The sequence below is a fragment of the Zalophus californianus genome, chromosome 3 (genome assembly GCF_009762305.2).
Source record: "Zalophus californianus isolate mZalCal1 chromosome 3, mZalCal1.pri.v2, whole genome shotgun sequence".
Taxonomy (NCBI): domain Eukaryota; kingdom Metazoa; phylum Chordata; class Mammalia; order Carnivora; family Otariidae; genus Zalophus; species Zalophus californianus.
In genome coordinates, this window is record NC_045597.1 from 181,379,481 (window position 1) to 181,395,575 (window position 16,095).

Genomic DNA, 16,095 nt, shown 5'->3' on the forward strand with positions numbered 1-16,095 from the left:
AGATACCATGGGCATGCACATTTAAACAGACGCCCGCACACTCCTTTCCGGGATTGTAAGCTCTTTCAGAGGTGCTGGAGAAACCTTATTTTTTGCTCCCTCCTTCGTGAGATCTATAGACAAGTGTACCCACAGGCAAATAAGGACAAGGTGGTTGCCCACATAAGGCAATTTGACAGGTGATGAAGAGGCCCCGTTACCCTCCAAACTCTCCCTTCTAAAAACAAAAGAAAGCAAGCCAAATGCACAAAAACACGGATTAAACTAGCCATCCACTTGGGTGGGCAAGACAGTTAGACATGGGATATTGTGTGAGAGGCACCCGATAACACTCCCCTCTGAGCCCCAAAGCCAACAAACAGTCCCATTATCAGGTAAAGCATTAGGCTCTGAGGTCTGTTCGAGATTAAATGCTGTGGGAAGAAGACTACATGAAGCCTCCAACACCTTAGCATTAATTATTACATCATAGACACTAAGTGTACCTGGAAACAAGCAAATTCCCTAGAGAGGCAGGACCTTTAAAAAGGGAAAAGCAACTTCTTTATCATTTTGCCTGTATTCCCAACCAGACAAGCATCTCTATGTAAAGCATATGGGAAGATAATGTGACCAATGGATTCACATACGTGCCCTATTTGAACCAATAGATGGGGAAGAAAGCATCAAATTAAAACTCTCAGGAGAGGGGCCTGTGTGGCCCTCTGGGAGCTCCTCCTCTCCTAGCCTTGCACCTGATGGGGATCCTGAAATTCTTTTTTTCACTCCACTTCCTGCTTGTGAACAAGAGGTTGGCTCCTCTCGACATTCCAATGGAAATTAAGAAAGACATTTCCTAGGAATGAACTATGACCTGGGGTTCATTTTAGCCCCTCCTCAAGGGAATGAGTGGGTATGTGCATTGGGATTTTCAGCTCAAAAATGTTTATACTTGATGCAGAAATGTTTATTGATCATTCTGGAACCTTTCAAGCTCTTGATCCTATCTTAACTGTTTGATAGTAAAGGTGTGTGTGTCTCCCCAACATGTAAAGAGCTAGTGTAACAGGAGACTTCTCTTTGGGAACAGAAGTTTGTATTTTAGGTCAGATCTATTCTTAATAATTTATTACCTTTTTTTTTTCTTTTTTTTTTACATTCCCTAAGTTCCTAAAAATAAAAAATAAAGTACATTTTCTGGGTGTTCTAATCAGATGCAGTTTTACAGAGGAAAGAAGGGCGACCATTGAACATTTACTAGATGTCTGATTCGCTCTTCAGTTTTTCTCACTTTGTCTTTCCAGCAATCTTGTCTCATGCAGGGATGGAGAGCTCTGAATTCAACCCCAAGCTCCAAACTAATTAGCTGAATGCTCTGGGTGCTCCTGTATGAAGAGGGTATAATAACCCTACCTACCTCATTAGATTGTTGTGAGAATTAAATGAGGTAAACATGAGCTATGGAGCGCCTGGGTGGCTCAGTTGGTTAAGTGTCTGCCTTCAGCTCAGGTCATGATCCCAGGGTCCTGGGATCGAGCCCCACCTTGGGCTCCCTGCTCAGCGGGGAGTCTGCTTCTCCCTCTGCCTCTCCCCCTGCTTGTGTTCCCTCTCTCTCTTTCAAATAAATAAAATCTTTTAAAAAAATCAGTTGCCCTTAGCACCTTGCAAATAACAAGCACTTAGTAAATGTCTGCTCTCATTTTATTGTTTTCCTCATCTTACAGATCAGAAAGTTCTATCTGAGTGAGACAAAGTAACTTGTCATATCTGAGAGAGATTAAGTATTTGCCTAAGGATGCCACATATGTAAACCATGAGAGAGGGATTCAAGCTCTTAGTTTCAGGTTTGTCTAATTCTAGGGTCTGCACGATTCACAGTTACGTTATTTTTCCATTGAATCATCTATTTCACACACTATTCCACACAGGGGAGCAGGACAAAGCTCCTAAAAGTTGAAGAATTAAAAATATTTTTTGGTATTACCCTGATTTCTCTGCACCTGGAGGACACTAAGTTAGGCCTAGACTAAGACTCTGACAAACTATCTTTTGCAATTTTAAGTGATGGTTCCAAAACGTAATAATACTCATAGCTTGGGCGGGGGTTGTGGGGGGGTGATGTGGTTTGCCCGGGATCACATAACTAGCAGGTGACAGAAACCTGGTGGGAATTGTGTGTGGCTGCATTACCCATGCTCCTGACCACCTGCTGGACCACCCCCTCCTTTGAAAAAGCTCTCAATGTGTGCAGAATGAATGTAGTACAATGTACAACAAAACCTTGAATGATAAGAACCTGAGAATCAAATGATATTAACTAGGGTTCTCCAGAACCAATAGGAGAAAGGTAGGTAGGTAGATAGATTTATTATAAGCAATCGGCTCACTATTTATGGAGGCCAAGAAGTCCCACGATGTGTCATGTGTAAGCTAGAGAACCAGGAAAGCCAATGGTATAATTCATTTTGAGTCTAAAGGCCCAAGAACCAGGAGTGCTGATGTCCAAGAACAGGAGGAAATGAACAAGCGGAGAAAAGAAGGAGAAAATACACCCACTCTTCCTCTACCTTTTTGCTCTCTTCTGGCACTCAACAATTGAATGATGCCCACCCACATCAAAGAGTAACTTGATATGGTTCAGCTGACCTGTAAGGTAAGAGTGCCCTCTTTAATTCGTTCCAATGCATTATGTTACAGGTTAGAACAAATATAGTTGGTGATTGATTTTGAATATTGCAGTCACCAGAAGAGTCAATTTGGAATATTTACATCACCCCGAAATATAAAAACAAATGCATATTTTCATTATATGTTGAGTTTTACTTCAAATGGGGGAAAAAGAGTCACAAACAAATCCTGGACTCTATTTAACAATATGCAGGCTGATATATTTACGAGAGAGGTGTACTGATGTTTTCCACTGCATTTGAAATGCATTAAAAAAATGTTTGTTGGTTGTCTATAGGAATGGGTAGACAGGTGAGAACACTCTAGTGAAATGTTAATTATAGGATCTAGGTGGTGGGTATCTAGATATTCACTGCATAGTTTTTTCAACTTTATAGTAGATTTGAAAAATTTCAATAAAATTTTGGAAATACATGAATGTGTGGATTAAATTATAATCAGACTTTATTTAAAAGAATGATTCAGGTGTCTCACAGGAAGTGAATCTGATACATGAAAATGTAGAATTAGGGGTGCCTGGGTGGCTCAGTTGGTTAAGCATCTGCCTTCAGCTCAGGCCATGATCTCAGGGTTCTAGGTTGGAGCCCCGAGTCAGGCCCCCTGCTCAGCAGAGAGCCTGCTTCTCCCTCTCCCTTTACCTGCCACTCACCCTGCTTGTGTGCTGCCCCCTCCCTGTCAAATAAATAAAAGTCTTAAAAAAAAAAAAGAAAAGGTAGAATTAACAATGATATTGATTGCAAATTATTAAGCACTTAGTATGTGCCAGGCAGTGAATAAAGTGTTTAATAAGTGTTATCTAATTTAATCTAATACTCATAAGTATTGTTTGAAGTATGTATTACTATCCTTTTTTTTATTATTATGTTAATCACCATACCTTACATCATTAGTTTTTGATGTAGTGTTCCATGATTCACTGTGTGCGTATAACACCCAGTGCTCCATACAGAACGTGCCCTCTTTAATACCCATCACCAGGCTAACCCTCCCCCAACCCCTCCCCTCTAGAACACTCAGTTTGTTTTTCAGAGTCCGTAGTCTCTCATGGCTCGTCTCCCCCTCCGATTCGCCCCCTTCATTTTTCTCCTCCTGCTATCTTCTTCTTTTTTTTTTTTTTAACGTATAATGTATTATTTGTTTCAGAGGTACAGGTCTGTGATTCATCAGTCTTAAACAATTCGCAGCGCTCACCATAGCACATACCCTCCCCAATGTCTATCACCCAGCCACCCCATCCCTCCCACCCCCCCGCCACTCCAGCAACCCTCAGTTTGTTTCCTGAGATTAAGAATTCCTCATATCAGTGAGGTCATATGATACATGTCTTTCTCTGATTGACTTATTTCGCTCAGCATAATACCCTCTAGTTCCATCCAAGTCATTGCAAATGGCAAGATTTCATTCCTTTTGATGGCTGCATAATATTCGGTTGTATATATATATATATATATATATATATATATATATATACCACATCTTCTTTATCCATTCATCTGATGATGGACATCTTGGCTCTTTCCACAGTTTTGCTATTGTGGACATTGCTGCTATAAACATTGAGGTGCACATAGCCCTTCAGATCCTTACATTTGTATCTTTGGGTTAAAAACCCAGTAGTGCAATTGCTGGATCATATGGTAGCTCTATTTTCAACTTTTTGAGGAACCTCCATACTGTTTTCCAGAGTGGCTGCGCCAGCTTGCTTTCTAATGTCTAATTCTAGGGTCTGCACGTTTCACAGTTATGTTATTTTATGTGGTATATATATACCACATCTTCTTTATCCATTCATCTGTTGATGGACATCTTGGCTCTTTCCACAGTTTGCTTATTGTGGACATTGCTGCTATAAACATCGGGGTGCACATACCCCTTCGGATCCCTACATTTGCATCTTTGGGGTAAATACCCATTAGTGCAATTGCTGGATCATATGGTAGCTCTATTTTCAACTTTTTGAGGAACCTCCATACTGTTTTCCAGAGTGGCTGCACCAGCTTGCATTCCCACCAACAGTGTAGGAGGGTTCCCCTTTCTCCGCATCCCCACCAACATCTGTTGTTTCCTGACTTGTTAATTTTAGCCATTCTGACACGTGTGAGGTGGTATCTCACTTAGGTTTTGATTTGGATTTCCCTGATGCCGAGCGATGTTGAGCACTTTTTCATGTGTCTATTGGCCATTTGGATGTCTTCTTTGGAAAAATGTTCATGTCTTCTGCCCATTTCTTGGTTGGATCATTTGTTCTTCGGGTGTTGAGTTTAAGAAGTTCTTTATAGATTTTGGATACTAGCCCTTTATCTGATATGTCATTTGCAAATATCTTCTCCCATTCTGTCAGTTTTCTTTTGGTTTTGTTGACTGTTTCTTTTGCTGTGCAAAACCTTTTTATCTTGATGAAGTCCCAATAGTTCATTTTTGCCCTTGCTTCCCTTGCCTTTGGGTGATGTTTCCAGGAAGAAGTTGCTGCGGCTGAGGTCGAAGACGTTGCTGCCCGTGTTCTCCTCTAAGATTTTGATGGACTCCTGTCTCACATTTAGGTCTTTCAACCATTTTTAGTCTATTTTTGTGTGTGGTGTAAGGAAATGTTTCAGTTTCATTCTTCTGCATGTGGCTGTCCAATTTTCCCAACACCATTTGTTGAAGAGACTGTCTTTTTTCCATTGGATGTTCTTTCCTGCTTTGTCGAAGATTAGTTGACCACAGAGTTGAGAGTCCATTTCTGGTCTCTTTGTTCTGTTCCATTGATCTATGTGTCTGTTTTTGTGCCAGTACCATACTGTCTTGATGATGACAGCTTTGTAATAGAGCTGGAAGTCCGGAATTGTGATGCTGCCAGCTTTGCTTTTCTTTTTCAACATTCCTCTGGCTATTTGGGGTCTTTTCTGGTTCCATACAAATTTTAGGACTATTTGTTCCATTTCTTTGAAAAAAGTGGATGGTATTTTGATAGGGATTGCATTGAATGTGTAGATTGCTCTAGGTAGCATTGACATCTTCACAATGTTTGTTCTTCCAATCCGTGAGCATGGAATGTTTTTCCATTTCTTTGTGTCTTCCTCAATTTCTTTCATGAGTATTTTATAGTTTTCTGAGTACAGATCCTTTGCCTCTTCGGTTAGATTTATTCCTAGGTATCTTATGGTTTTGGGTGCAATTGTAAATGGATCGACTCCTTAATTTCTTTTTCTTCTCTCTTGTTGTTTGTGTATAGAAATGCAACTGATTTCTGTGCATTGATTTTATACCCTGCCAATTTACTGAATTCCTGTATGAGTTCTAGCAGTCTTGGGGTGGAGTCTTTTGGGTTTTCCACATAAAGTATCATATCATCTGCAAAGAGTGAGAGTTTGACTTCCTCTTTGCCGATTTGGATGCCTTTGATTTCTTTTTGTTGTCTGATTGCTGTGGCTAGGACTTCTAATACTATGTGGCATAGCAGTGGTGAGAGTGGACATCACTGCCGTGTTCCTGACCTTAGGGGGAAAGCTATCAGTTTTTCCCCATTGAGAATGATATTCCATGTGGGTTTTTCATAGATGACTTTTATGATATTGAGGTATGTACCCCCTATCGCTATACTCTGAAGTGTTTTGATCATGAAAGGATGTTGTACCTTGTCAAATGCTTTTTCTGCATCTATTTTCTGATCATATGGTTCTTGTTCTTTCTTTTATTAATGTATTGTATCACATTGATTGATTTGTGGATGTTGAATCAAACTTGCAGCCCAGGGATAAATCCCACTTGGTCATGGTGAATAATCCATTTAATGTACTGTTGGATCCTAGTGGCTAGTATTTTGGTGAGAATTTTTGCATCCATGTTCATCAAGGATATTGGTCTGTAATTCTCCTTTTTGATGGGGTCTTTGGTTTGGGGATCAAGGTAACGGTGACCTCATAAAATGAGTTTGAAATTTTTCCTTCCATTTATTGTTTTTGGAACAATTTCAGAAGAATAGGTATTAGTTCTTCTTTAAATGTTTGGTAGAATTCCCCTGGGAAGCCATCTGGCCCTGGGCTTTTGTTTGTTGGGAGATTTTTGATAAGTGCTTCAATTTCCTTAATGGTTATAGGTCTGTTCAGGTTTTCTATTTCTTCCTGGTTCAGTTTTTGTAGTTGATACATCTCTAGGAATGCATCCATTTCTTCCAGATTATCTAAAATGCTGGCATATAGTTGCTCATAATATGTTCTTATAATTGTTTGTACTTCTTTGGTGTTGGTTGTGATCTCTCCTCTTTCATTCATGATTTTATTTATTTGGGTCCTTTCTCTTTTCTTTTCAATAAGTCTGGCCAGGGGTTTATCAATCTTATTAATTCTTTCAAAGACCCAGCTCCTAGTTTTGTTGATCTGTTCTACTGTTCTTTTGGTTTCTATTTCATTGATTTCTGCTCTGATCTTTATTATTTCTCTTCTCCTGCTGGGTTTAGACTTTATTTGCTGTTCTTTCTCCAGCTCCTTTAGATGTAGGGTTAGGTTGTGGATTTGAGACCATTCTTGTTTCTTGAGAAAGGCTTGTATTGCTACATACTTTCGTCTTAGGACTGCCTTTGCTGCATCCCAAAGATTTTGAACAGTTGTGTTTTCATTTTCATTGGTTTCCATGAATTTTTTTTAATTTTTTAAAATTCCATGAATTTTGACCCATTCATTCTTTAGCAGGGTGCTCTTTAGTCTCCAGGTATTTGAGTTCTTTCCAGCTTTCCTCTTGTGATTGAGTTCTAGTTTTAAAGCATTGTGGTCTGAAAATATGCAGGGAATGATCCTAATCTTTTTGTACCATTGAGACCTGATTTGTGACCTAGGATGTGATCTATTCTGGAGAATGTTCCATGGGAAGTAGAGAAGAATGTGTATTCTGTTGCTTTGGGATGGAATGTTCTGAATATATCTGTGAAGTCCATTTGGTCCAGTGTGTCATTTAAAGTCTTTATTTCCTTGTTGATCTTTTGCTTAGATGATCTATCCATTTCAGTGAGGGGGGTGTTAAAGTCCCCCACTATTACTGTATTGTTGTCGATGTGTTTCTTTGCTTTTGTTATTAATTGGCTTATATAATTGGCTGCTCCCATGTTAGGGGCATAGATATTTACAATTGTTAGATCTTTTTGTTGGATACACCCTTTAAGTATGATATAGTGTTCTTCCTCATCTCTTATTATAGTTTTTGGTTTAAAAGCTAATTTGTCTGATATAAGGATTGGCACCCCAGCTTTCTTTTGGTGTCCAGTAGCATGGTAAATGGTTTTCCACCCCTCATTTTAGGACTTGACAGCAAAAGAAATAAAAACTAAGAAAGACACAATAAACAATTTTTAAAACTTTGTCATTTGTTTGTTTTTGCCATTTTCTGTAAGGCATAGTCATGTTTCCATTGTGTGATGAAACCATGAACTTTTATTTTTTATTTCAAAACATAGAAGACAATTCTCCATGGATCTCTTGCATATTGGCATACCTTTCAAGTGAGGTATTGATTGCTTTACTATGGACTATCTTTTCAAAAATTTTTGTATAACTACTAGCCTTGACAGACAGAGACGGTGTCTCTGAGCAAAAAGCAGGCATACTGATTGTCTACTATAAAAAATTTGGGTTCCTAACCCCAGTGGTTTTCTCCCATAATACAGTCCACTGCATGCACAGTTATCTTTTATTTTTTGAAAGATTTTATTTATTTATTTGAGAGAAAGAGCGTGAGTACCAGCAGGGGTGGGGGGCAGAGGGAGAAGCAGGCTCTCTGCTGAGCAAGGAGCTTGATGCGGAACTCGATCCTGGGACCCCAAGATCATGACTTGACCAAAGGCAGACACTTAACTGACTGAGCCACCCAGGTGCCCCCTGCACATACAATTATCTATCCGGGCTTGTCCATGTTGCCTGGTGGGAAATGAATCTTGGGAACCTGGTGCATTTGTGAATTCTTTAGCTCTTGCTGTGTGTAATACATTCTCTTGTCTCTGACCCAGGAGTCTCATGTCTTCTGCCAGCCTTCATCAAACCATGACATGCCATGGTTGCTGACAAGGAGAATAAAATCTCAGACACTTCACAGTTCTTGACAAGAAGTTAGGATGCAAAATGAAAACAAAGATTCTTTCTCCCATCATATCTTGAGGCCATTTTTTATAAAACGTATGCCATTTTTGGGGAGCATGAACAGTATATTGTAGTGATTAAACACATAGACCCTGTGGCCAGAATGTCTGGGTTCAAATCCTCTCTTTTATTTTGAGTTCCCCCAGAAACAGAGTCTAAGATTAGGATATGAGTGAAAATAGTTTATTTGGGAGGTAATCCCAGTAATCATTAGTAAGGATTGAGGAAAGAAAAAAGGAGAGGGAAGACAGCCAGGAAATAATGAATTTTCAAGCAAGTTATGACTGTGTATAGCAAAAGGTTAATCCTCCTTGGGAACTCTTAGTAGCCAATAGAGCACTTGTGTTTCTGAGTTATCCTACCTAAGGAGTGAGGGACCTGCCTGGGGTATTTTATACCAAATCCCAACCCATCATTGACTGAGGGCTCCTGGGAGGGGTCAGTGCAGATTCTAGCTCTGGATTTTCTGGCCTGTCTTGCATATAGCACAAAGTGGGCTGCAGCAGGCCCTGGAAATTAGCCCTGAGGCCTCAGTGTGCACTGCATTGATAAGGTCCAAGGGGATATAGCTGGCATACCCATAGCCTTTGCTACAGACATCCTCTAGCACTGTATTCTTAGGAAGTCACTCACCCTGGTTATGCCCCTGTTTCCTCATCTCTAAGATGGAAATTATAATAGCACCAACTACCTAGGGTTGATAGAGGGATTAAAGAAATAGTCAATTCATGTAAAGCACTTAAAACAGGCCATAGCATTTCGTAAGCACTTAGTAAATATTGGCTATTGTTATAGAATAATTTGACATTTATTAATTGATATTTTGTCTAGATCATTCTCTGGAAGTTGACTTCTAATTCCCTAACATTGGAGCCTTATTATACCGAATGTCTGGAATGGACTTTTACAGATTCAAGGTATATTTATGCTTGCCATTTGTCAAGGACCAACATTGGCTGCCTTATGGAAAGCACCAAGAAAGATGTGTTTAAAACTTATTCCTATTTAAATTTCCTTAGAGAATTTATGGGGCTAAGCACTCCTGAACTCTTTAATTTAAAGATTTACTGCTTTGTCAGAGAAACTAATTAAATCTTATTTGAAGTGTCAGTAACACAGCAGCATCAGACTGGATTTTCTATTCTATAATGGGAATGAGAATATAAAAGAGCGGTGTGTTTTAAACTCAATTTTGTAGCATTATGTGTCATTTATGTCAGACTCCTGTGAATCAGCATCATAGTAACTATGGAATTTACCAAAACAAAACACTCACGAATTTTAGTAAGCCTACTTAACTTTTGATTAAGATAAAATTCTACTGTTAAGCTAAAATAACACGAGTAGGAAATGATAGCTTACCAGGGAAGAGACTCATATTTAGGGAAGCCAATTCTTCAGAGGTCTATAGATGTGCTTATTTCTCACTCTGGTAACATTCCTGATCTCCATACCTTTTTGTTCTCCCCAAACAGACGGCTGGCTGGGCTTGCTCTGAATCTCTTATTTAAAGATCTCAATCACTATTTACATATTACCAGAGTCTTTATATTAAGAAAATTGTCTCAGGAGTTTCCCTTTGACAAAAAGAATCCTGTTAGTTTGTTTGTTTTTTTCATTTTTGCAGTTGCTCATTTAGGTATTCTTCCCTTTGTCAAAGGATATCTTAACACAACATATATATGCATATAAAAATTAAGAAAATTATAATCTTTCTATAAATGTTTTATCAGTGTTTATGCTGAAAGAAAATAAACCATAATCTTCCATGTTAAAATGTTGACAGTTTTAATAAGACATGTTTTGTTATTAGCTTCTGTTTTTCTCCACACCTAAATGACTTACACTTCACTTCTGTGCTTAGTTTTTATTATGGACCAAGCAGAGTTGGAAAAACCTGTAGGCTCTCTTTCTTTCATTGGTCAACTTTTTTTTTTTTTTTAATTTTAGATGTCTTCCTGGACTATAAAACTTTTTAAAGTAGGAGGTAGGATGAAGTTCCCTATAAATTGAATCCATATATACTAGGACAGTATTTTTATTTCTTGAAATTTCCTAGCCATTTTCTTCCTTGCTCAGCATCAGTTTAATAAAACATATTGCTATAGAGAATATGAATCAAATATTTTTTTCTTAAGCATAGGATACTCAGGCTCTCAGGGAGGAGACATTAATGAAATTCAGCATTTAACCTGTACCTTTATAAAGAAAGCATAAAATAAAGTTTTTGAAAAATAAGTTTGAATTACTGATTTATGGATGTCAAGAAGTGTTTTAAATGTTTTTATTTTTATTTATTTTTAAAAAAATTTCTTTATTTTAGAGAGAAAGAGAACACAAGTGGGCGGAGGGCCAGATGCAGAGGGAGAGAGAATCCTCAAGTGGACTCCCTGCTGAGCATGGAGGCCCAACACAGGGCACAATCCCAGGACCCTGAGATCATGACCTGAGCCGAATTCAAGAGTTGGCTGCTTAACTGACTGAGCCACCCAGGTGCCCCTTAAATGATTTTAAAGTTTTAAATAGTCTTTTTGTGTACATACATAATTACAGAAATAATGTTATTTAGTAATAACTGATTGAATTCTACCTCTTTGCTACCTTTATTTAAATTTTTAAAATTCTTCTGAAATATAAACATCCATCCAAATTCTCTGAAAACAAATTTATATTTTTACCTTTTCTCTGAATGCCTTCCAGGTCTTTAAACTCCATTTTGAAAATTCAACATTTATTTGTTTCTTTATTCACTAATGCTATGGTATTTATTGAACGCTTACTGTGTACTAAGCTCCAGGAATACCTTGGTAAACAGCATGCTTTCTGGCCACAGAGACAAGACAATAATCAAATAATGCCACAGAAAAGCTCATAAGAGACAACTGTGTTAAGTACCGCATAGGAAACCTGCCTAACACTATGAGACCATATGTTAAGGAGACTGACCCAGCCTGTTGAATAAAGGGAGGGCTTCCTTGAGGAAGAGACATTTGAACTGAGATCTGAGGGATGTGTAGGAGTCAGACAAATGTGGTTTTGGCTGCAATCTGAGGTCTTAGCCTAAGAGTCCATATGCAGAATTCTGTATTCAGGTTTCACAGTTAAAGTAGGTAGCACATCATAATTAGTGAGCCTAGCCCTCTGGTTTCATCAGAGACATGCTCCCTTGACCACATTACAACTATCGGAACCGTGTTACTCTTTTAGTAATAATACAGGTGATAATGCCAGCTCTATTTCTGAGACGTTTCCTCTAAAAATAAAAGGAATAGGATATGGGAAAGTGTTCTTTTTTAACATGATAGAGTTCTGTGCAAATACTATTTATTATCTCTATGCGATCTCCGTTTTACTTCTTTTCACAAAGCAAAAGAACAAAAGGAGCTGATGCTTTAGAGGAAACAGTTATTTGTCATCCACAACTAAAATTTCTAAGTGTTTTTTCCCAGTTGCTTATTAACAAATAATTTTTAGTCAGTGGTTCTCTGATACAGCTTTCTCCTAGACAGAATGAAGTAACAAAGACCTTATTTTTCCCTAAAAGAATGGCTGTAACAAAGATGTACAATCAACATAGACAACACCAAGAGGATAGGTAAATTCCCTTGTTCATTTATGCATTCATTCAGTTGATAGGTCTAAGGATGCTAGGAAAAACAAGACAGTAACGTAGAAGTGGTCACTGTCCTCCTAGTGCCAATAATCTGGTTTTAATAAAATGTTGTGAGTATGTGCAAGATATATGTTTAATTTCTAGAACATGTACCAGAAAGAACATGAGCTAAGAAGTACTATCTGTTATAGAAATTGCAAGGCCAATGATTCAGTCAATATTTATGGGTAGACCTCAAAGCCATTGACGAGTTGTGGAAGATACCTAAGCTGATCACATTATTTCATCCCCTTCCCTGGCAAATGCCCCTCTGGCATTTGTCTAGATTCCAAGCTGAGAGGGAAGAGAGCTAACAGAAGCTTGCTCCACCCCATCTCTACCCAGCAAAAAGGAAAGAGAATTCCCCCAAGGAAAAGGCTAGACTTCTCAGGAGGTAGATCATCAATTCAGTGGGAGACGGTTGGCCTGGCTCAATGTGCTGGTGGACCTACACACCCACTGGACCCTGAGCAGGCTTTGGATGAGGCAGAAAAGCAAAGCATGCATTCTCAACAACGCAACTTAGAGACAGCCCTGCCCCGTATCCTAAAAATGCCCCAGGAAACAGCACCTCATTGCTGGTAGGTCATCCACTTACTGAGGTGAGTCCTGTAGAAACTCAGGGACTTACTTAGGAGAGTCCTACTGACTTTGAGGCGCATAGCCTCTAGCAAAAAGAATATCATTGTCTAAGTTCAAGTTCCATTGGGAAGATGGAAGCAAAATGTGTATTTGTGACACCACTGTCCCCTCTTTCTGCACCATCTCCTACTTCCCCTGTCTTCCCAGATGCCCAGGGGCCTAGCCTGCACCGTGGTGTCCCGTGTTCCTCTACAGGGCCCGCCAAAAGCCTGTCTTTCCTGGACATACTCTGAAGCTAACCAAATCTCATCTTCTAACAATTGTTACTACCCTGTATCCTATTACTTACGGACCCGTTTTTGTTTTGCTTTGTTTTTGTTTTGCTGGGTGAAAGATAATAATCTGAAAAATCCATTTCTGGTAAGTTGTTATTGGTGATAATAAATTTAGGGCAATGTCTGGCATATAAATGCTTCCTGAGAATATAGAACCATCTGGTAATCTCTATAGGTCATATATATCTATATCTATATGTATCTATCTATATGTATGTATATATATATAGAATATATATATAAAATATATATGTATATATTCTAACAGGGGTTACTTGGAGACATTTCTTAAACTCTGGACAATGGCATTAAAATTAAGAAGTTCTAGCCCTGGGATCGAGCCCTGCATCGGGATCCTTGCTCGGCGGGGAGCCTGCTTCTCCCTCTCCCTCTGCCTGCCACTCCCCCTGCTTGTGCTCTCTCTCTCTCTGTCAAATAAATAGATAAAATCTTTAAAAAAAAAAAAGAAGTTCTAGCCCTATAGGAGATTATATTTTGGGGTATATTCTCCATTTATTAACTTTGTACCCTCATATAATTTCTGCTTATGGTTTGATGAGCTTCATCCTATGAGGTGGACCTGATGTTATATGATGTTATATGAATATACACTGGGTCCAAAGTACACTGTTGAAAATTCAAGGCTTGTCAGGGAGGTTGACTATTTCTGGGCACTGGTACAAGCCCCAGAAAGAAAGATTAGTTACTTCTTTTCTTTGGTGATGACATGAATTAAATAGTATACCCTCGGATTAAAATTTGTCATCTATTCAACACAGAGTCCTTATTAAAGGCCTTAAAGCAAGTATAATCTATTAAGTGTAAAAACTGGGGAATGTTGACAGCTGCCAAGCTCATGTAGCATTTACGCATTTTAAATGACGTGAGCAAACACATCAGTCTGTCTGACCTACCTCTGTCCCCTTCCTGAGAACCTCCCATTGCTTCTAGCAAATGGGAGGCAAGCCATTTGACCTCACCTTCCTGACAGCAGCTGATTGGAGCAGGGATGAAAGAGACAGCTAGAGAAAGAGAGACAAAGACAGAGAGAGACAGAGAGAAAAAAGAGTAAAATCAGAAGGTATCCAGACAGAAGCCAGTGACCTTGTGGTTCCAGTGAGGGAGAAAGAGAAAGAAGGGAAAAAAGAGAGCACACATCTTAATTCCACAGAGCTTTTAGATTTCTTCTTCCGGTTCTGTGGGCAGCCCAGATTTACTCTGTATCTTAATTCTGTGAGATAATCTGTGTAACAGAGGAGGTTGATTTCCCTAGCAGCGCTATCCAGTAAAAATAGAATGTAAGCCATGTATGTAATTTAAAATTTTCTAGTAAGTATGGTAAAAGAGTAAAAAGAAACTGGTGAAATTGATTTTAACAGTGTAGTTTATTCAGTCCAATCTATCCCTGGTGTTGCCATTTCAATATGTAATCAGTATAAAAATTATCAGTGGGATATTTGCATCCTTCTTTCCAAACTAAGTCGTATCAAAATCTGGTGTGCATGTTATACTTACGGCGCAGGAGCTCAACTTGAATGAACCACATTCCAAGTGTTCCATAGCTTCGTGTGGCAGGTGGCCACCATATTGGACAGTGCAGGGATAGAGCAATTACTGGCAAGCAGCTCTACTACCGGGGACTTCATTTCCTGGCTACCTGCATCACGGAAGGGCCAGGTAATTAGGCATTGGAAGTAGAAGTAGTTATGTTTGTCACTTTTAAACCAAGGTGGTTAAGAAGCAAATATGGCTTCTCCATTCTTTGTCCCCTTTCACCAGCTGGAGGCAAATGGACATGGAGCCTATTAAAGATGGTACAAGAAGGAAGAAGCTTTGGTTTTTTGAATCATTACTTTGAAGAGAGCCTGCCATCAACTGGAAGTATTTGTTTTGGATGTTGAACAAGCAAAGCATGAATTCGTTTGTTCATTTGAACGGCTTTACATTTTGGGGTTTATTTTTTAGCCATTCCTGTAGCCTATCTAATATACCCACATTTCCCTGTACCTGTGTTAAATGGTTCTTCTATTTCTTGCAGCAAGTGACACCCTAACCCATGTATGTGAATATCCGGGTAGCCAAGGCTTTGGAGATGAGTGGTTCGTCTGTGTGTGTTTTACCTGGGACATTTTTAGTCTGCAGACTTTATTTGGAAAAATAAGGCACTGAAAACAAAATAGAGGAGGACATGGATAAGTTACAAAACTCTCAGAAGAAAACATATGACAAAAGCTTCATAATGTTGGATTTGGCAATGATTTCTTGGATGTGACACCAAACGCACAGGCAATAAAAGAAAAAATAGACCAGACTTCATAAAAATAAAAACTTTTGTGTGCCAATAGACAGTATTAACAGAATCAAAAGAATGTTTGGGAGAGAGTATTTGCAAGTTAGATATCTGATGAAAGATTAATATTAAGAATATATAAAGAACACCTAAAACTCAACAACAAAACCAACAACCCAATTCAAAAATGGGCTTGAATAGACATTTCTCTAAAGAAGGTATTTGAATGGCCAATAAACACATGTAAAGATGCTCAACATCACTAATCATGAGGTAAATGCAGATCAAAGCTGCAGTGAGATGCCCCCTCATACCCACAAAGATGGCTACTATAAAAAACAAACAAACAAACAAAATAACAAGGGTTAGTGAGGATGTGGAGAACCATGTTCACAGCAGCATTATTCACAATAGCTAAAATGTGGAAGCAACCCAAGTGTCTATTGACAGATGACTGGATAA

General features: G+C 38.8%; 2 long non-coding RNA genes across 4 annotated transcripts in view; both read left to right on the forward strand.

Annotated features, from left to right (window-relative positions):
* The window catches only part of LOC113919199, a 38,893-nt gene that overhangs the window by 8,438 nt on the left and 14,360 nt on the right, over positions 1–16,095 (forward strand). Inside the window, exons 3-5 of one of the 2 annotated variants that reach the window (XR_003518884.2) lie at positions 2,457–2,632; positions 9,606–9,691; positions 11,098–11,134. This is a non-coding gene — a long non-coding RNA (uncharacterized LOC113919199). Of the gene's footprint in view, positions 1–2,456; positions 2,633–9,605; positions 9,692–11,097; positions 11,135–16,095 lie in introns of those variants that run through there. The other variant, XR_003518885.2, reaches the window with a different exon arrangement.
* Positions 11,207–15,978, forward strand: LOC113919200. Of its 2 annotated transcripts, none has more exons than XR_003518886.2 (3): positions 11,207–11,267; positions 14,866–15,020; positions 15,123–15,978. It is a non-coding gene; the product is annotated as an uncharacterized LOC113919200 (long non-coding RNA). The 2 variants fall into 2 exon arrangements; XR_003518887.2 differs by lacking the exon at positions 11,207–11,267 and adding an exon at positions 13,034–13,428.